Source organism: Schistocerca serialis, chromosome 3 (genome assembly GCF_023864345.2).
Source record: "Schistocerca serialis cubense isolate TAMUIC-IGC-003099 chromosome 3, iqSchSeri2.2, whole genome shotgun sequence".
Taxonomy (NCBI): Eukaryota; Metazoa; Arthropoda; class Insecta; order Orthoptera; family Acrididae; genus Schistocerca; species Schistocerca serialis.
Window position 1 is genome coordinate 351851312 of NC_064640.1, and position 20873 is coordinate 351872184.

General features: G+C 43.7%; 1 protein-coding gene across 1 annotated transcript in view; it reads right to left on the reverse strand.

The window, feature by feature from the left end:
- The window catches only part of LOC126470159 (potassium voltage-gated channel subfamily H member 2), a 670689-nt gene that overhangs the window by 340182 nt on the left and 309634 nt on the right, over window positions 1-20873 (reverse strand). The gene's annotated exons all lie outside the window — the stretch shown is intronic.

Here is a 20873-nt window from a genome sequence, read left to right on the forward strand (position 1 = left end):
TATTCACAAGGGACATCATATAAACTGGGCACACGAAGAGCTATGTCATCTTTAACAAGGCAGTTTGAATCTTTGGGGTGGTTGAGAACACTGGTCTCAGTCTATGTCTCTGCAGCACACATCATAAGTTGATACCTATTGCCCCACAGTCTGGCAGGAGAGCGGCTGGCTTGGCCTATTCTGCCGATTTGTAAGGCATCCTTCATCAGTGCACATGAAAGCATTTGCAATGTCCCCTTTGTTATGACCATTCTCTCTGAATACATGTCTCAAATGCTGCAACTCAGACAGTAAGTGGTCATCATCAGAAATAATCTTGGTTCTACATACTAACATGTTCAGGGCTACTTTCTAGTGTACAGCATGGTTTGGTTAAGGAGAAAGCACAAGACCAGCTTTGTCATTCAGTGTACAGGAAACCAACACATACTGTTCACTACTTCAGTACCAATAGTTTTCACAACCCTGAACACAAGAAAGCAGTCCTGAACATGTTAGGACACAGAGCAAAGATTATTTATGACGATTCCCACCTATACTCTGAATTGTAATGTTTCAGACATGGGTTCGGAGAAAAGCGATACAGCAGGTGAGACACTGAAAATTCTTCCAGGTGCCACTGATGGAGGACACCTAGTGAATCAGCAGAAGAGGCCAAGCCAACTGCTTTCCTGCCATAATGTCGGGCAACGAACAGCAAGTTAGGATGTGTGCTGCAGAGACATGGACTGAGATCAGTATTCTGTTCCAGCCCACCCTCCAAGATAGGAGATATGCTTTGCTCTGTTAAGGATAACACAGCTCTTCATGTGCCCTGTGTGTATGGTGCCCCTTGCAAATGCAGCAGCATCTATACAGGTCAAACAATTCATACAGTTGCAGAACATTGTACTGAGCACAAGTGACATATTAAACAAAGCGAACTTCACAAGATGGACATAGCTAAGCATTGCCTGGAAAACAGACATTAACAACTGTTTGAAAAGATTAAATTCTTGGCTCACACATCAACATATTGGGATTCTGTTATAAATTAGTTGGTCAAGACTAGAATAAACAGCAACAATTTTGACAGAGATCAGGGGTACACACTTTGAAGGGTTTGGGGGCAGGAACTGGTTGTCAAAAGAAAGCAAAGATGGATGCTTGACACTTGCAGGGAGGCAGGAGTGACAGTTTAAAATTTGTTGCCAGCCCCTCATGACACTTATCATCACTTGGTCCAATGGTGGGCTGGAAATGCTACGAGTTGCCCAACCTTCCATGTGTATACTGTTTCTGCCCTTTCTGATTGGTACCAAATACTGCAATCATGCCTGTATAAGCAGAAAACTGTGCAATCCCCAGTAGTCAGTAGTTTTTATTGCCAACAACAATGGCAGAGATAGCCATCAAAATCTCGGGTGTTTTATTCAAAAGGATATGGCTTGAAAACCAAGAAGATTTTATTCTGTTCCAATGCACAGGACTAGCTGGTGCTGTATATATAAATTCACTGAATTAAGTAGCTATGCAAAATGTTTTCATGATGATATAAATACATATAATATGAAGCTGCTTGTAAAAATAGTTACTTACTTAGTTTCATGTTCCATGGATCATTTTACATGATAAATTGTAATGATGTGAAATGAGTCATTTTACATTCACACTGCAAATTATTTTGTACCTATGGTTACAGGCTGAACATTTCTAAGCGTTTTTCTTCTCCATTTTCTTTTTTTATGTAAAGAAAAAAAAAATACAGATGTGAGGTACTAATTACTACCCAGTACCTTTTACAAATTACAAATGGCCCAACAAGAAGCACTGAATCATCAGAAAAAATAATACATAATGTTTTTACAAATGTAACTTTAAATTAACTGAAACTACACATAATTAATGCAGTCATTTCAGATCACCATGATCAGTTAACTGAATTACAGAATAAGAAAACTGAAATTGGAAATGTAGTTGTAGAGTGTAGGCTGAAAAATGCTGGAAATCTAAACATATTAGAAGTGGCACTCAGATCAGAAGATAAGGAGGCTCTATAAAGCAATGATTTGGAATAAAACTGAAAAACTTTCATTTCAGCCTTAACTCACCACATAAATATAGCTTTCTCAAAAGTCCATAGAAAGATAAATGTAGGACCTAGAAAGAAATCGATCACCAGAGAAATCACGAATGCTTGAGAAGATTTAAAATATTTATATGAAAGTTACAGAAATTAATTGTCAAGCAGCTTGTGAAATGTAAAGAAATCAGAAGAAAGTGTGTAGCAGGACAATAAGACAAGCAAAGTCTAGATATTATAAACATAAAATTGGACCTTCATCAAATATTTATAAGACAGTCTGATCATACACAAATACAAACAGGAATGAATGAGACAGAAAATAGGAATATAATACTAACAGCACAAGAGAAGAAATGACTGATCCACATGAAGTGTGTTCCACCTTATATAAGCATACGTAAATACAGTTCAGAAGCAAATGAAACAAAATAAGCATTGAGTAAAAAGAGTATAGTTCCACTAGAAATGACAAAATGCCCATTCCTATTTCCAACAGATGAAACAGAAGTTAGTAATACAATTGGTTCACTGAAAAACAGAGGTACAGAGAGTATAATGGAATATCTGAAAAAGTTTTCAAACAGTGTTCACAGTTACTACCAGAGCCTGACATTTCTAGTAAACTTGGTAATTTAGAAGGATCTGTTCCCAAAATATATGAAAAAGAGTAAAGTAATGTCAATTTATAAAGGTGGTGACAAGGGGGATACTGAAGACTGTTGACCCATAAAAATTACACCCACCTTATCAAAAATTGTAGAAACAGCTATTAGAAACATAGTTACCAATTTCATAGAAAAACAAAAGAATTCTGGCTGTAGCACAGCAAGGATTTAGGAAAGCCTATAAAAAGAACCATTTAGTACACTTACTGTAAGACATATTTTTTAAACATATTTGAAATCTGCATTTTGTATGCAGCATTCCTCTAAGCTAAAATTTAAACTGATCAGTGGTTGTCTCTCCAATGTCTAATTCTAATTTTAAATAAAGACAGAGAAAAGAAGTGCTCAGTACAAATCATACAGTGGAGTCCATTGCTGAACTGACAATATTAACTCCCACCATAGTCCAGTAGTTAGTAAACCTGTAGACATATTATTTACCTGTTTAGATGTTTTGGGTGCAGGGAGGTCCATCTAAGAAGCTGCTATTGTATGGAGTCAGTATCATTGATATGGGTTATTATGTTAATTATTCAAATTATTTAACAACAAATCTCAAGTTGTCATGATCACCCTTTATTAATGAATAAATATGACACAGCATAAGCAGAGATATATAAAGGAGCTAACAGCAAATGTAAAACAGGTCTCAGCATTTATATATGAGCACATTCAGATTCTGATGTATGTCTGTGAAGCCAGGCTATCAGCATTTCTGATCACTGGGTTCAATTACCATAACTATCAAAGGCTTTCCCATTGGCAGGACTAGTGTTACAGAACACACACACAACCTCATGAGTACAACTGAGATGATTCTTGAAGGATGAGTAGTTGCTTCAGATAGGAAGATTTAACATTAACAGCCAGGAGAGCTGTGTACTAACAACATGCCCCACCATACTGACATCTCCTAACACTGCATACAGAGGATAGAACAATAGTCAGTCAATATTTATTTATCTTCAACTGTTAAGTTTGTATTGTGTCTGTATCACACAGTGAAGATAATGACATGTAACAAGATTGAAACACACGTGTTGATCACAGAATGGAAATTGCTAGTGATGTATGTGATGTGTCAAACGTGGGCAAAAGAACTCCAGAAATCAGCCAGTTGGAGCATCGAAACTAACAAATACATCTCCGGGACCACATGCATGAGTTAACAGTGCTGGAAATCATCACTGAGGATGCTTCCCAAATAAAAGAAGCAAAATGCATATGGCAGTAAATAAACTGCCTTCAATTAGTTATAAAGGCAGAGCATACCTCCACGAATGTAATTCAGTTGCTCCAGTCCTGCATGGTACTGAGATGTGAGGGGAATGCTCCTCTGTGGTCAGACGGTGAGATTTTGGGAGGTGGTGGGTGACTGGGAAGATAACGCATGGGAGATTTGTTTTTGTAAAAGGTTGGGAGAATAATTATGGTCCGTAAAGGTCTCAGTGACACTCTCAGTATATTTTGAGAGAGACTGCTTGTCATTGCAGATGCAACAGCCATGGGTGGCTAGGTTGTATAGAAAGGACTTCTTCATATGGAATGGGTGGCAGCTCTCCAAGTGGAGGTATTCCTGATGGTTAGTAGATTTGATGTGGACAGAGGTACTGATGTAGCCATCTTTGAGGTGGAGTTCAACATTTAGGAAGGTGGCTAGTTGGGTTGAGTAGATGGGGTGAAGCAAACGGGGGAGAAAGTGTTCAGGTTTTAGAGGAATGTGGACAGGGTGTCCTTACCCTTGATCCTGATCCTAGAGGAATCCTTCCTAAACAGCTTAGCCACCCATGGCTGCCACACCTGCAGTGATCAGCAGTCCCTCTCAAAATATGCTGAGGGTATCACTGAGGCTTTTACAGACCATAATTACCCTCGCAAACTTACACAAAAACAAATCTCCCATGCCTTGTTTTCCCATCACCCATCACCTCCCAAAGTCTCAACGTCTGGCCACAGAGGAGCATTCTCCTTGTAACTCAGTACCACCCAGGACTGGAACAACTGAATTACATTCTCCATCATTGTTTTGACTACCTCTTGTCATGCCCTGAAATGAGAAATATCCTGTCCAATATTCTTTCCACCCCTCCCACAGTGGTATCCCACTGTCCACTGAACCTACACAATATACTCATCCATCCCTACACAGCCCTTGTTCACAACCCCTTACCTCATGGCTCATGTCCCTGTAATAGACCTAGATACAAGACCAGCCCCATACATCCTTCCACCACCACCTACATCAGTCCGATCACAAACATCACCTATCCCATCAATGGCAGGGCTACCTGTGAAACCAGTCATGTAATCTACAAGCTAAGCTGAAACCACTGTGCTGCTTCTGTGTGATGGCCATGACCACCAACAAACTGTCTGTCTCATGACTGGCCACTGAAACTGTGGCCAATAAACAACTGGACCATCCTGTTGCTGAGCATGCCACCCAATACGACATTCTTCATTTCAATGACTGCCTAACAGCCTGAGCCATATGGATGCTTCCCACCAACAGCAGCTTTTCAGAACTGTGTAGGTGGAAACTCTCTCTGCAATATATCCTCTGTTCCTGTAACCCTCCTGGCCTCAACCTTCGTTAGTCATTGTCATCACCCATCTAGCCTCTTCCCTGTTCACATTCCAGCACTACACAGCCCTCTATTCCACCAACACACCCAGTCTTTTTATTTCTCTCCTTTTTTGCTAACCCTCCACTCTTCCCCACTACCGTCTAACCTCCTGACTGCACATAGCTGCCCTACCCTCTTGCTACCTGATCTCTGCATGTTCCCCTGCAGCACTTCATTGTCCCCCATCCTTAACCTGCTATACCTCCCCCTCCCTGCCCCAGCCTCCTCCTTACCCCCTCCCAGTTGCCTTTCCCATCATGCACTGCTGCTGCTGCTTGTAGTTTGGCTTCAGCTGCAAGAGACTGTGATCATGAGTGGGTGAGTTGCATTCGTGTGAGTGTATGTTTGTGTCTGTTGTCTATTTTTGACAAAGGCCTTGTTGGCCAAAAGCTTATTTTGTGACAGTTTTTTTGTTGCCTATCTGTGTCTCAGCACCTGCCCTGACTTTGTTATGAATATTCTTTGCCATTACAATAAATCATTTTACTAGGTTATGACCAAAATGGACAAAATCTAGCAATGAGAAATTATGCTTGATGATATATAAATTTTATAAATATTTTCCACTTGATCAATAGTTTATTTTATTTCTCCCATCTTTTATCATTCCATTAAATCCATTAAAATTCCATTCATTGCCTAAATATTTCCCACAATGAAAAATTACCTTCCGTCAATAAACAACAGAGTGTGCAGGTAGTAGTGTCATCTAACTTCACTTTGGAAACTGAATAGCTGGCATAGCTTTACTGTTGACTGTGGTGGCATCATTACCCAGAGGAAGCAGGTCATCAGGAGTATCGTCTGATGTGACCGTGCCAGAATCTAGCAAATAAGCCTGCCAAGGACCAGTCTTGAGTCAGTTGTGATGCAATCTGTGAAGTACATGGCAAGTGCACTACTGCTTTGACACAGGTCTTAACATCAGGGATTCTGTTTGTCATAGACAGAAATCTGATTTGGCAAAAAGCCATGTTCTTGTCAAGAAATCCCAAACAATATCAGCTAATAAAGAAATTGGAGCTATTAACAAATCCAGCAATGTATCAGTTGTGTAGAATATGTTCTTTATTGTTAGAACATTAAAAATAAAAATAAAAAACAAAAAAAACAAAAACTATTGCAGCCAGGTCAGAAGCTTGGCATTGAAAAAAGGATTCCAGTCAGTCTTCCATAGACTGGAGCTCCACCTAGTTCAAATTAATAGGAACTGCAATTGCAGATGTTTATGTGAGTAGAATTGCATGGGTGCTCTAATTAGGGACATAATAGTTTGTCTTGCTCCTAATGCAGAAATGAGGAACCACAAATTGTATGTATCAAATCCTTCTCTAAGGCAAGTAAGGCAAATAACTCAAGCCCAAAAAACTGCCCATGCAGCTCAGAGTGAGCTTATGATGGAAGAAGACATCAGGGAAGTCAGCTCCCCAGCACTGATCATGCAGTATGCCATACCCCTCTGATGGGGCCTTCACTTCCTCCATATCCTGAATGAACTTGTAAATAACTACACCAGTAGCAACAGGCCATGTCTGTGCAACTGTAAATTACAAAGTGATCATGTGCCTCCATTTTGTGTGCCACGTGTGTGGGTATCCATTTCTATATAGTCAAGTAGAATGGAAACCATGCACATGCCCAATCCACACGGTTCCTTTTAGTCTTATTAGACAATGGTATTGTGGCACCGATGAGGTCCACACCAGTATCGATATGCGTTCGTCTTTCGACTCTGAGCATCGTCTTTCGACTCTGAGCATTGTCTATGGGCTGTTCTGTCATGTTCAGTTCTTTGTGAACCTTGCATGTGTTTAGGTGAATAAATGAACTACTGCTACATGGGTGTTGTTCGGTGTAACCAAACCGAACTTCTCCCTCACTGGTGACCCCAAGTTGTAACGTCTTCAGTTTTCGCCGTTTTACTGTGTCTGTGACCTCCGCTTCAGTTATTTTCACGTGTATTACATCGACACAGCATATGAAAACAATGACTTCGGACCAGCGCCTAACGCTGGATTTTGTGATCAACATGCATCATGTTACGGGGGATGTAAACCCGCCAGGACTGCAACACGATGCCTCTCACTCGATGATTCCACCGATTTCACAGGATGCTTTCAAGCCTGCAACAAAAAGTGAGGTTAGGAGTGTGCTTGACTCCAGCTATCAAACACCTTTGTTCCTGCCACATGTGCCCTCCCTCATCGACTGTGCAGTTACCCCTCACGGATCTCCGTGCAGTGCCGGACCAATGCCGATTTCTGCAAATGCTTCATCGGACAACCTACCACTGCCAGGACAACGATTTGCCACGCCAAAATCCATTCAGTACCATGCGGATACCTGCCATGTGGCCGGAACTGCTTTGTTCACAAGTCTACCTCCTCAGCATCTGACCACGCCCGCGCCTGCCTCAGTTCAGCATCAGCACATGCTTTCCTACTTCGATACCTCGGCCTGCAACAGGATCAATAAATTGTTATCTGTGCCTGACCTCCACCTCCATCTCACTGCTATGCCTCAGTGTTTTGTGCCACGACATTCACCTTATCCACACACCATTTTGAGTGAAGTGACTATGAACAGTGAACATTCACACATTCTGTCCCACGTTCGACATCATTTCCCACATTGTGCTTCTGGACAGCCCGCAACTCCGCAGCCTCCCTGAAACACAGGTGGCCCTGACTCTGATCATACGTTGAGCTTTCCGTGGACTAGCACGCATTCTCAAACTTTGAACTTTTTCTCGTCTGTCGGCCCCGTGCCAGCACCAGTCGAGCTTCCGCTACCATTCTCGGCACATCTCGGTGCCTAATCCACGTCAGTCTTCCACGATGCATCAATCCGAACACACCCATAATGTGTTGAGCTTCAGCAACCGCAATCGACACATTACAGTGTCTCACCCATCTTGGCCTTACGCTTCATGACTGATCGCACTCAACCACAACGTGTCACCTTCATGCTGTTACCCGAACAGCCATCGTTGCCACATCCCCTGGAGGCACACTCTCCTGGAATACTACAGCAACAACAGCTCGATTCACGCAGTGCCTCACCGAACTCAACTCAACCTGTTCTTCCGAACATTCTACAATGCTTACCGATGCTGCTGCCGTTTAATCCCGGCAGAGCAACAACCTGGTTAAAAATTGTGGACGAAGTTTTCGACCATTACAAACTCGATGAGTCAACCAGCTTTCTGTGACTCATTACCCACCTTCACAACCAGGACGACTTTAGTGCTGACCTGGTCGATGCCCCGGACTCATCTACCCCGTATACTCTAGCCAAAAAGACAGTTCTACATCGGCTTGCACACTCAACTGACGCAGCAATACGGCAAGTGCTCCACATTGAGGAACTAGGCAACAACAAACCTTCCCAGCTCTGGAGACGGCTACGTGCCCTGGTCAGCACCGATCTATTCTCTGACACAGCTCTCCTTGCCATCTGGTCAGATAAACTATCTCCTCACATCCACTTTTCTCTGGCTCAAAAGTCTCCTGAAGCTGTTGAGCAAAGAATGACAATTGCTGACAAGTTACACGATGTATCATTGTTCTATTTCGCCAGCCACTGCCTACCTGACAAGTCTCAGGTTCAGGCTCATCGCCCTGTGGCCCGATGCGGCTGGGGCCATACTGTGCCGACCTTTCCGCTCGCTCTGGGAAGCAGTACACAAGCAACTGCAGCGTCACCAGCTCCCACGCCCCCTCCTGCAACTGAACCTGCTGAGGCAACCGAACCTCGGCCACCGCCACTGGCAACGAACTTTCCGCAGGAAATGCAACTGCACTACCTGTACTGTTACTTCCATACACAGTTTGGTGAGGCGGCATGGAACTGCAGACCACCCTGCTACTTCCCAAATGCCAATCGCAGGTAGGTCTGGGTGCCGCCTGCTGCACACAACATGACAGGCGCCCCCCCCAGTGCTCCATTCTGTCCGGGAACAACCAGATAATTGCGGACGATACCTTTTCCTAGTGGAAACAGACGCTGATGTTTCGCAGCTGCCTACGTGCTTAGCATCGTCGAACATCCGCCCTCATCATACTTCACTGCAAGAAGTGAATTCAACTAAAATACAATACTCGGGTTCAACTTCCCACGTCGTCTCACTCTCTGCAAACTGCAAACTCGAGTGGACTATTTTAGTGTGCGAAATTGACAAACCTATACTAGGTATTGCCTTCTTCCAACACCACAAACTTTCACCAGACCTAGTGCAAAACACCGTGTTTCATCATCTGTCAAAGACTCACTTCCCCTGTGCTCTATCGAGCAACCCCCCCCCCCCCCCCCCCTGCCCGGTGACACATTGGTCCGGGCTCATCTCATCCGTACATGCTCGTTTCTGTCGACGCACACGTGCCTTGTCGAGATTGAACACATTGCTCCCTTATGCAAGGAAAACTTCGAGTTCTCCCTCCGGCTCCACAAAACACAGCTACATCTCTCCGATGCAGCAAATGAATTACAGACACTACAACAAGGACAAAGCAAGGTCAGTAAGTGCGCCGAATCTGCTTGCAATCCCAGCAATCGAGCCTCTGTGTGTTTACCTCCTGCCACCCCTCGCAACTATGCTATCAAGACTGCCATAACATGTACTGACAGTTCTGCAGGGCCACACCCTCCTAACATGGCAGCATTTGACACTCGGCTGGACAGAAGTGCGCATGCGCAACGAGTGTCACGTGTTCCCGAACTGACGGCTCCTATCCCGCCCCTCGTGGACAGCACCTCAAACTACGAAACTTCGGCTCCTGCTCCCCGCCATGTGACCGCCACTGACAACACCAACAGTGCACTCGCACCAAGTGTTTCGCCAGTGACTGTGCTGCCACAGGCCGCACCCTCGGACAATGGACTCACTAACGGCTCACGAGCTCTACCGAGCTCACCCGACCACGGTGCCACTGCTTCAGGCCGGCGGCCATCTTGTCGTGTTGACTCCTGGGACACTTTGCCGCCTCAGCTCCCGTTGGATCCGCCTAGTGGCTCCGAACACCACAACCACGCCTCACCTGCCCTGCCCACCATACGTTGTAAACAAACCGCCTCCCATGCCGCCAGCAACATTTCCGTATTCACCAATGGCATGGTTCACAAGCTTCGCCTCACGCCAGGTCCCCCGATCTCCACTAAACCACGTCGACTTTGTCCCGAGTGCCTCTCCAACCTTAAAAATCAGATTTCTGAACTACCAAGCTCCAGCGTCATTGAACCCTCTGCCAGTAGCTGGTCTACGCCCCTACATATGACACCCAAGAAAGATGGGTCCTGGTGCATGTGCGTAGACTACTGTCAACTAAATGCACGAACAATTATGGGCACCTACCCCATATCCAACATTGCTGACTTTACCAGTTCCCTCGCAGGTGCGACCACATTCTCTGTCATTGATTGCAAACGGGCCTACCACCAGATCCCCATGGCACCTGAAGACATCGAGAAGACAGCAATCACCACCCCAATTGGGTTATTTCAGTTTCAATTCATGCCCTTCGGTCTGCAAAATGCAACCCAGACTTGGCAATGCTTCATCAACGAAGTTCTATTCGACCTAAAATTCTGCTTTGCATATCTTGATGACATTCTTGTGTTCAGTTCCTCCATCGAGGACCACATTCGACATGTGGAAACTGTTATGAACACTCTCGCGGCAGCAGGCATTGAGACCAACCAGGACAAATTGCAGCTACATCAACCTGCTGTCACTTTTCTTGGTTTTCTGGTCTCTGCCATCGGCATTTCACCGCCCCCTGAGAAAGTACAAACAATACTAAACCTACCCGGACCTTCGTCATTCAAAGAGCTCCGGCACTTTTTGGGGATGGTTAATTATTATCGCCGACATCTACCTTGGGCTGCGGAGATTCAGGCTCCATTAACAGACACCTTGGCAGGCACCAACACTTCTGGATCTCGGCCCATTCCATGGACCTCTACTATGACTGACTCTTTCACTGCCCTCAAAAATCTTCTTGCCAAGGCCTGCACCATAGCGCATCCTCATCCCAATGCGCAGCTTTTCATCACCACAGACGTGAGCAACACTGCCTTTGGCGCTGTCCTTAGCCAGACAATCGACAGCCAAACTTCGCCTCTGCAGTTCTTCTCGCACAAGCTCACCAATGCACAACCGAAATATTCCGCATTTGACAGGAAGTTGCTCGCAATCTACGAGGCGATTACACATTTTTAGACCGACATTCAAGGATGCACTTTCTATGTTTTAACGAACCACAAACCCCTGGCTGCCGCCATTACAAACCCGCCAGCTGACCTGCCTCCTCGCCGCTTCAGATACATGGACTTCGTACCCCAGTTCGCCACCAATGTCAGAGACATAAAGGGTGCTGACAATATAGTTGCTGATTTCCTTTCACGAGTCAACGCCATCCATTTGCTGTTAGACCTCTCTGAACTGCCTAGCCTCCAACCCGCCGATGAGCAAACACAAATCCTTATTTCAGACTCTACTCCTTCACTACACTTTGTCTGCACCACCTTCCATGGCATTTCTGGTCAGAACTGGTGCGATGACAGTACTGGCACGTTACGCCCCCTCGTCTCAACCATGCTGCGTTGAGCTGTCTTCAACGCATTGCATAATTTAGCCCACCCCGGTGTTCGTGCGTCCGCCTGCCTCGTAGCGGAGCACTTTGTGTGGAGAAATGTCAACAAGGACTGCCAGCAATGGGCATGCTCCTGCATCGCATGCCAATGCTGCAAAGTACACAAGCACACTTCACCCCCCTGCCCCCTTGGCGCCTTTTCGATCCTTCCTGGGCGTTTCCAGCATATTCATATTGACATTGTTGGCCCTCTCTCCCCCTCTAATGGCCTTCATTATGTTCTCTCGTTCTATCGACCGAACAACTCGCTGGGTCGACGCTGTCCCCCTCCCCAATATTATGGCAGAAACTGTTGCTTGAGCTTTCGTCGAGTCATCGGTATCACGTTACGGTCCAGCTATCATCACGACTGACCAGGGCAGACAGTTTGAGTCAGCCCTGTTCAACGGGATTTGTAACATTTGCGGCATCCGGCATATCCGTACCACAACATGTCACCTGCAAAGTGACGGGCTAGTCGAGCGTTGGCACCGCACTTTCAAGGCGGCTCTTTGATGCCAAGACTCTCTATGGACGGAGCCCCTCCCCTTGTGCTACTCAGCATTCGTGCGATCTAGAAGGAAGACCTCAAAGGCACAATAACCGAGTTCGTATACGGCCAGAACATTGTTCTCCCTGGCAAACTTGTGAGCCCTTCCGCTTCTCTCCCTCAGTCTGACTTACCTTCCTTTGTGGACCTTGTCAGATGCCACTTCATCAACATCCATATCCCTCCGCCCGCCAGCCATTCCCACCCTAAGGTTCACATCCCAAAATCTCTGGACAATTGCGAGTACGTCATGCTCTGAGATGACACTGTCCGTGCTCCTATCCATCCACGATATACCGGCCCGTACCGAGTTCTCCGGCACTCAGCCAACACCTATGACATCCAGATGAAAGATTCAGCTGTTACAGTCTCTGTCAACAGACTTAAGCCTGCTCATGTTGAGCCTTCTTCTCCCCCCCCCCCCCCCTTTCAGGCCACGACCATGCCACTCACTGTCGTGGCTCACGACGCTCCGACCACTGCCTTCACGTCGGACTTACACACTCAATCGAGTGACTTCCAGCTCCAATCGACAAGCTCTCCTCCGACATCGCCCTCTACTCCGGTCTCACACACTCCGTCGAGTGACCACATGCTCCCCACATTGAGCTTACCTATGGTCACACCCTCACTGCGGGGCCCTTCACCGGTCCCCTCGACATCTCCACTGTCACCTGCCTCGCCCTGTCAAGGTTTATCATGACCCCCCCCCCCCCCCCCCCCCCATCTTGAACGTGCCCTCATTTGAGGTGTTCGTGCCTGTCCCCTGGCAATAATCCATGACATCTCAATAATACTGCACGATTGTACACTGTTCGTCGTGTGTTTCTCTTCATCCAGTACTCATGACACAACCTCCTCCATTCCCTGCCACCTGGTGAAATGTGTTCCCCTCCCACCTGACTTCGACCTGGACATGCTTTGTGTGTTCGCCCACACCCACCAGAAACATCAGTGTTGTCGCTCCGTTCCACCCGCAAACCGCCAGCCTACCAGTCGCCGCACGACCAGCATGCCCAGTACAACGCCCGGCTCGCTTCAATGACTTCCAGGTTTGGCGGCCGGACCTTCCTTCACGACATCTACCCACACAGCCCCCCGACAACGCTGTCGCGCTGACTATGATCCGGCTCCCGCGGACCACTCCTGCCAACGCCTTAGTCACCCTCCCACCCCCCGGCCTCTCAAGAGTATTCTGTACTGCAGGGGGCGGGCTATGTGGCACCGACGAGGTCGACACCAGCATTGATATGCATTCATCTTTGGTCTCTGAGCTTCGTCTTTGTACTCTGAGCATTGTCTTTGGGTTGTTCCTCCATGTTCATTTCTTTGTGAGCCTTGCATGTGTTTAGGTGAATAAATGAACTCTGCTAAATGGGTGTTGTTTGGTGTAACAAACCCGAGCTTCTCCCTCAGTATCAATAAAATATTGAGAAATACAGAGAAATGGATTTCCTATGAATGTGTTGAGTTTCAGCATGTTCACAGTTTATATATTGATATATAGAAAGGAAGTACAACTACATCATTTCTAAAATGCCTAACTGAATCATTTTCTATGAAAAATAAATGTAATCTGCTCTCTTAAAAACATTAACTTGAATAATAAAAATACTATAGGGAATATAAATGCTCATTTGATTAACATGATTAATAAGATTTCATGCACAGCTTCCACAGTATATAGTGATGAAAGATATAATAAATTAATTGCTAATAACATACTTCATATAAAGTCAGATCCTCTAAAAACAAGACTACAGGAGATTCAGTGGGAGAAATGGTACTATCCAACAGAAGCATTCACAAAAATGAACTGATAATTTGAGCAAAATAAAACAAAGGTATGGGCCTATTAGTGGTTGTAGCCGATTGTATTCCTCCAAACTTTGAATTGACTTACTCAGTCTTGTGCAGAGGAGCCTATAGTTCAACGTGGGTTCTGAACCACATTGCAACACAGAACTTTTCACGTGAACAAACATTTCCGGAAATGAAAAAAGTGAAAAGTACAGACAAATCAATCAGACTTATCAATGATAAAACTGAAAACCTCAGAATCTGCAGTCTGGTGCTTTACCACTGAACCACCAAACCGCATCAATTTGATCAAGGTTTAACTTAATATTAGATTTTTCTATTACAAAACTGTGTTATTATTATTATTATTATTATTATTATTGTTAGGATACTGTTATTAGCATCTGTTCTTATCTCACTGCTGTGAAGCTTTACTGCAAATGTTTGCCGTGTCTCCTGTATCTGACTTATATGGTTCAGATTGTGCAGATTATGAGACTGATGTATAATTGACAATTCACCAAAGATGAAAAAGTCTTGGTATATTTTAACCAAATATACTTCTATTGGCACAACAGTGGTGAGAAAAGGTGGGGAGGGGGAAGGAGGGAAGTATGGCTGATGGCTGGGCAGTGGGCAGAAGAGGCAACAAATGGACAGAATAGGGATATGGCACCAGTGTGATTTTGCTCTGGTGAAGTGAGGGGAAGTCTTGTGTGGCACACAGTGACACTGATGATCGGATTGGGAGGGTCAGACATAACAGATGGAAAAGTAGACTATACGTAGAGAGACAGATGTTAGTATAGATAGTGAAGTGGGGTGGGACAGGAGCTAACAGGCATTGAGGCCAGGTGGACTGTATTGGGCACAATTTGGCAGTGACTATTCATTTGAATGGACCATTTGTTGCTGGTCATCCCTACATAAAAGATCATGCAAAAGCTACACCAAAGATGTACACAGTAACCCTCCCCACTTCTACATAACCATCTCCTGGTAACTTTTACCGAGCGAGGTGGCGCAGTGCTTACACACTGGACTCGCATTCGGAAGGACGACGGTTCAATCCTGATTTAGGTTTTCCGTGATTTCCCTAAATCACTCCAGGCAAATGCCGGGATGGTTCCTCTGAAAGGGCACGGCCGACTTCCTTCCCCATCCTTCCCTAATCCGATGAGACCGATGACCACGCTGTCTGGTCTCCTTCCCCAAACCAACCAACCAACCAACCTGGTAACTTTTGAAGAACTCTTTGCCTCCAACCTGGACTCATCTTTTTTTAGAATGTCCCTGCCTGAAAACACAAACCTCTTGACTGTAGAAAGAACAAACATCCACAAACTTGAGAGAAACCTAGCTTTAATCATCTACCTAGTGGACAGAGATTCCACCACTGTTGTGATGAACTGCAAGGGTTGCATGACTGAATATTATCAGTCAACTGTAGGACTCTTCCATCTACAGGCCCCGTTGTAGTGATCCCATCCCAGAAGTCCAACATAGCCTCTCATCCCTACTCAAATCTGTAGGCCCAACCCAAAGATTCTGCCTCAAAATCGTCTCCCTCCTAAGCCCAACAACCCATCCCTCCCCAACACCTATTACAATCCATAAACCTAAACATCACTGATGATGCCACTATCCTTGTCACTGTTCAACAATGGCTGAAGTAATGTCCTACCAGTTCCAAACCTATTACCACATTCCCTATGCACCTGTCATGCAAGTACTATTTCCATAACAACAACCACCTATCTTCTGATGGAACACTATATAAATAAATGCAAGGCATCACAATGGGTAACGACATGATGCCCTCCTATGCCAGTCTAACTATGGGGCACCTAAGTGAAACATTCCTAGCGACCCAAGATACTAAACCCTTACTTGGTTCAGGTTTATTAAAGATATCTTCATGATCTGGAACCAGCGGCAAGATACTCTATCCTCCTTCCTCCACAACTTCAACGATTTCTCTCCTACCTGCTCCATCCAGTCCAGTTTGCCACTTTCCTAGACATTGACCTCCATCTCTCCATTGGATCCACAGTAACCTCTGTCTGTATGAAGCCACTAACCATCAACAGTACCTCAGTTCTGCAAAGGAGTATCACCCTTACTATCTATTGTGATTTTAGAAAATGTGGAATATTTTCCTCACTACCCTTCCTACTTCTTGAAAAGCTGAATTCCACTATCCACCCAATCTGCAAAATATTCTGGTGTGTCTGTATGCCACACCTACACCTGACCATTTGTCTTATGGGTCATATCCATCTGGAAGACCCACATGCAAGACTTGTCCTATGCATCTAACCAGCATAGCCTACTCCAGTCCCACCATAGGCATATCCTACTACATCAGAAGCAGGGCAGCCTCTGAAACCATACCATATACCACCTTTGATGTAGCTTTTGCACAGTGGTTTATGTGAATATGCTCAGAAACCAACTGCCCACCTAAAAGAATGGGCATCCGAAAACTGTGGGCACGAGTAGAACAAGCTCCTCTCCAATGCATTGTGTACAACATGCAATTTCCCCTGTATGTACAATGTTGAGTTCACTAGTGCCACATACCAAACACATCTGCTAACTGCATCTCCCTGCAAGCCATCAGCCACACTTCATTCCAACCCATCCCCCTCCCCACCACCTCACCACACTCCCCTGCTCCGTATGACACAAGCCCTCACCCCAGTCAAGCTGCAAGCTGCAGTGCACCTGTAATTGACCTGGATGATGTAGTATGCATGCATCCGTGTGTGTGTGTGTGTGTGTGTGTGTGTGTGTGTGTGTGTGTGTGTTTTAATAACAAAGACATTGTCCAAAATTCAGCAATGTTTTCAGTCTTATTTATGTGCCTACCAACCATTCAGTACCTCAGTTGTAAGATACGTTGTTACCTTCATTCTTTCCATTATTTATATGTTTTTTAGTGTATTACACAACATTTTGACTGGCATAGCTTTTTATACTGGAAAGTGAAAACTAGAAAGTCAATGTTTGGAAAGTGGGAACTACATATTCAGTGTTATTTTCTCTGCATTCTTGTGGAGGAACTATTACTTCCTGTTACAAAAGCAGCAAATAACAGCTGAAATTGGTAATTTATTGTTGAAATTCCATATGATGGTGCCAGCCAGTAAACCATTTACAAAAATACAAAATATAAATTCATTCTGTCAGTTCACCAATTCTAAAAGTAATGAGCTAAGATTAAAACTCTTGTTTTAGTTGTTGTATCGAAAGATCTTGTGTTTTCCTACATCAAATGATCCATTACTTCAGTGATATAAACTTGACTGATGTTATTACACATAGAAAGAGCAGTATTATTAAAAACGTGCTGCAACAGGTGGGAAGCCTCCTACAGACATGTATCCTCAAGTAAGGGGATTTAGCAGTAAAAAGAAATTTTGCTGGTGTATCATGGTACTATTTGGATGCTTTATGACAGGCGATTTCAAGTATTTTATGTTATGTCTCAATATGATAGACTTATTCTAAAAATTTAATACAAGCAAGACAATATATTGAAGGAGATGTGGCAATAAACCTAATTCACAATTATCATCTGTGCACAGTTGTACAGTTCAGGAGAACCAAAATATGAGTGCTTGCTGAAATTGCAGTTTACAGAAAAATGTAAAACGTTACTGTGCTATAACAGCAGCAGCAATCCTCTAGTATTTGTATTAAAAATCCATGCTCATAAAGGAAGGCAAATGCAAACAGTTAACTGGATGACATTTTCACACTCACTTTTTACTGATGAAATCAACTGTGTAAAAATACCAGCTACACTTTTCATAGCAATATTAACTAATACAGCTTATCTCTCCATAATACCTTTAATGTTAAAAACTATTATTTCTCTGGGGCTTAAAGTACTGCCAACAGAGTGAACCCTATAGACAAATCAGCAGCTTACTTTTGAATATGATTATAGAGGATTTAGCTTGTCATTACTTTAGCAACTCAACCCATCCATTCCATAATTTGCCTTGAATGATTTAAAGAAGGGTATTCTTATTTTACACTGCTTAAGTATTATGCAGATGCAGATTTTATGTTGTCTTTCAGAAAATATTGTTCAGCCATTCAGGATTACAGAATGAATAATATCCACATCATCTGAGATAGATTTCTTAAGTTAGATCCTGAAATATTCTTGACTTTTTTATTTTTAAAAGTCCCGTCCTACATGCAAAAAATTGGATCTGACTATCAAGTATTTCTGATATTTATTTTATAACATAAAACATCAAATGGATTTGAGGTAATGTTGTTCTACAAAAAGATATTTGGTTGCAACCCAGGGACTCTTTTTTTACTGAAGTTTCTCTAATTTTACAGAATTTTTGTTTCATAGAAGAAATCAATCAATAAAAAATTATATTGAATCTCCAAGTAATACCATTCCATTTTAAACAAAGACAGTACTCACATATAATAGTGGGATAAAATCCAAGTATCACATATTCACTCACAAAACATGATATGTTAGTTTAATGAACTGGTACTTATAGGTGACATTGCACAATATCCTGATTATTTTATATAATTTTGGATAATAACTACACTGCTGATACTTGGTTAAAGCTTAAGCAACTTGACTGTAAGCACAGTGAATAATCTGTCTAGTATATTTTTGAGTAACTAAATTAGACACTTCCAAGTAGCATGTACTACACATGGTCACAATGCATTATGACACAAACTCCGCAAGTCATCAAACATTTTGAAGAGCCATTGTGATACTCGACATTCAAGATGTGTCCAGTATAATACAGGTCAGGTGACTTGGGGGAGGGGGGGAGGGGTGAGTGCTCTTAAACACCTTCATGTCCATTTAATGTTCCTCAAACCTCTCTGACAGAACTAGTGAGTCACAGTGTGGTGCCCTCTGTTCAAAGAACTGAATGAAAACAAATGGTTACATATAACTGGACAGTAGGCTTAATTTTATTTTTGACAAGCGAGAGACAACATCATGCACATCAAAGTCCCAATTTCCTACCATGGAACCATTTCCCAAATGAGAATAGATTCAGCACCTGTCTGAACAGTAGCCTAATTTATTGGTGAACTGGATACATCACATCATGTAACTTATGATTTAAAAGTTCTCTGTCATCTGCAAGTATTGCAAATCATCAGTACAAGGGACATTTTGCTGTGCTTGGAGTTTCTATGGGTAGAGTTTCTGCAGCTGTGCTAAACTCTGTGCTCAGTGAAAAACATTGAGCAGAGGAACACAGGTGTGGTTTCATCTTCTGTATCTTATAGTGAGGATGTGGTTCTGCATGTTGTAATTCCTGACTGGCTGTTATTATCCTACAATGAATTTGTGAATGATTTGCTTACTCTAACCCATTTATCAGCTGTCATAACTTATGTTGTTTAACAGTACCCCCTTTTGTTAACATATCATTTCCCACTGCCTCTGTTTCAATAAGCATCAGTTTTCTCTGAACTGTAGTATCCATAGCACACCCTTCAAGTGTTAAAATCTTACAGTTTGCATTTTCTTGTGGTTGGAGTATCCATGTGTTGGACACCCAACATTTCACACTGTTGAGAGAGTACAGTATCATGTGTCTTGCCTTTGAGTGTCACACTGAAGGACTGTACCAGATATAATTAAATCCCAGTAATTAATTTAGGAGTAATAAAAACCACTCATTGAATAGCAGCAGCACTGATTCATAGAAAGCACACACAACTCACGTGCAATTTGGGATTGCATTTCAGCAGGTGGACTAGGGTGGGTTGGCGGTTGTGTCAAGAGAAGTGGGGAGAGGGGGAGACAGGTGTGAGGCATGAAGGGGGGTTGGAGATGGGTAGCTAGCAGCTTGGAGACAGACAGCAGGTTTGCTGGCTAGGAATGCAATAGGGAATGGTGACAGGTGAGTGGGCTAGGCAAGTGATACACGGGTACCAGGGACAGCGAGGTGCAGCATATGATGAAGGTGATGTCGAGTGTGGATTAAGACGGGGTGACAGGACAGTAGAAGGGTAAACTGTTGGGTGGAGGGTGTGGGGACACTGGGTTAGTGCAGAGTGAAGGCTGGAGCGTAATGGGAGTGAAGGCTTGTTCTTGGATACAGTTTGCCATGGCCATTCATTCAGATGGACAGCTGGTTGGTTGTCAAACCAACATAAAAAGCCATGCAGTGACTGCAGCAAAGTTGGCAGATGACATGACTCCTTTCTCAACAGATGACTCTGCCTCTGACATCCCAGTAATGTTGCACATTGAACTACGACATTTGTTGTGGTAACAAGAGAGTATCTCTCTCTCTCTCTCTCTCTCTCTCTCTCTCTCTCTCTCTCTCTCTCTCTCTCTCCCTAACTCACTATTTCTCTATGCATTTTAAATATATTTTCTATGTTGTTTATGTGATATGTAGGGGATAACAGAATTTGATTACTGGGTGTTTTACGTGTACTATAATTAAAGGAACCTCAAATTAATCACCTGTGATATTCAATTTAACAGCAGTTATTGATGGCAACAGGGTCATAAAA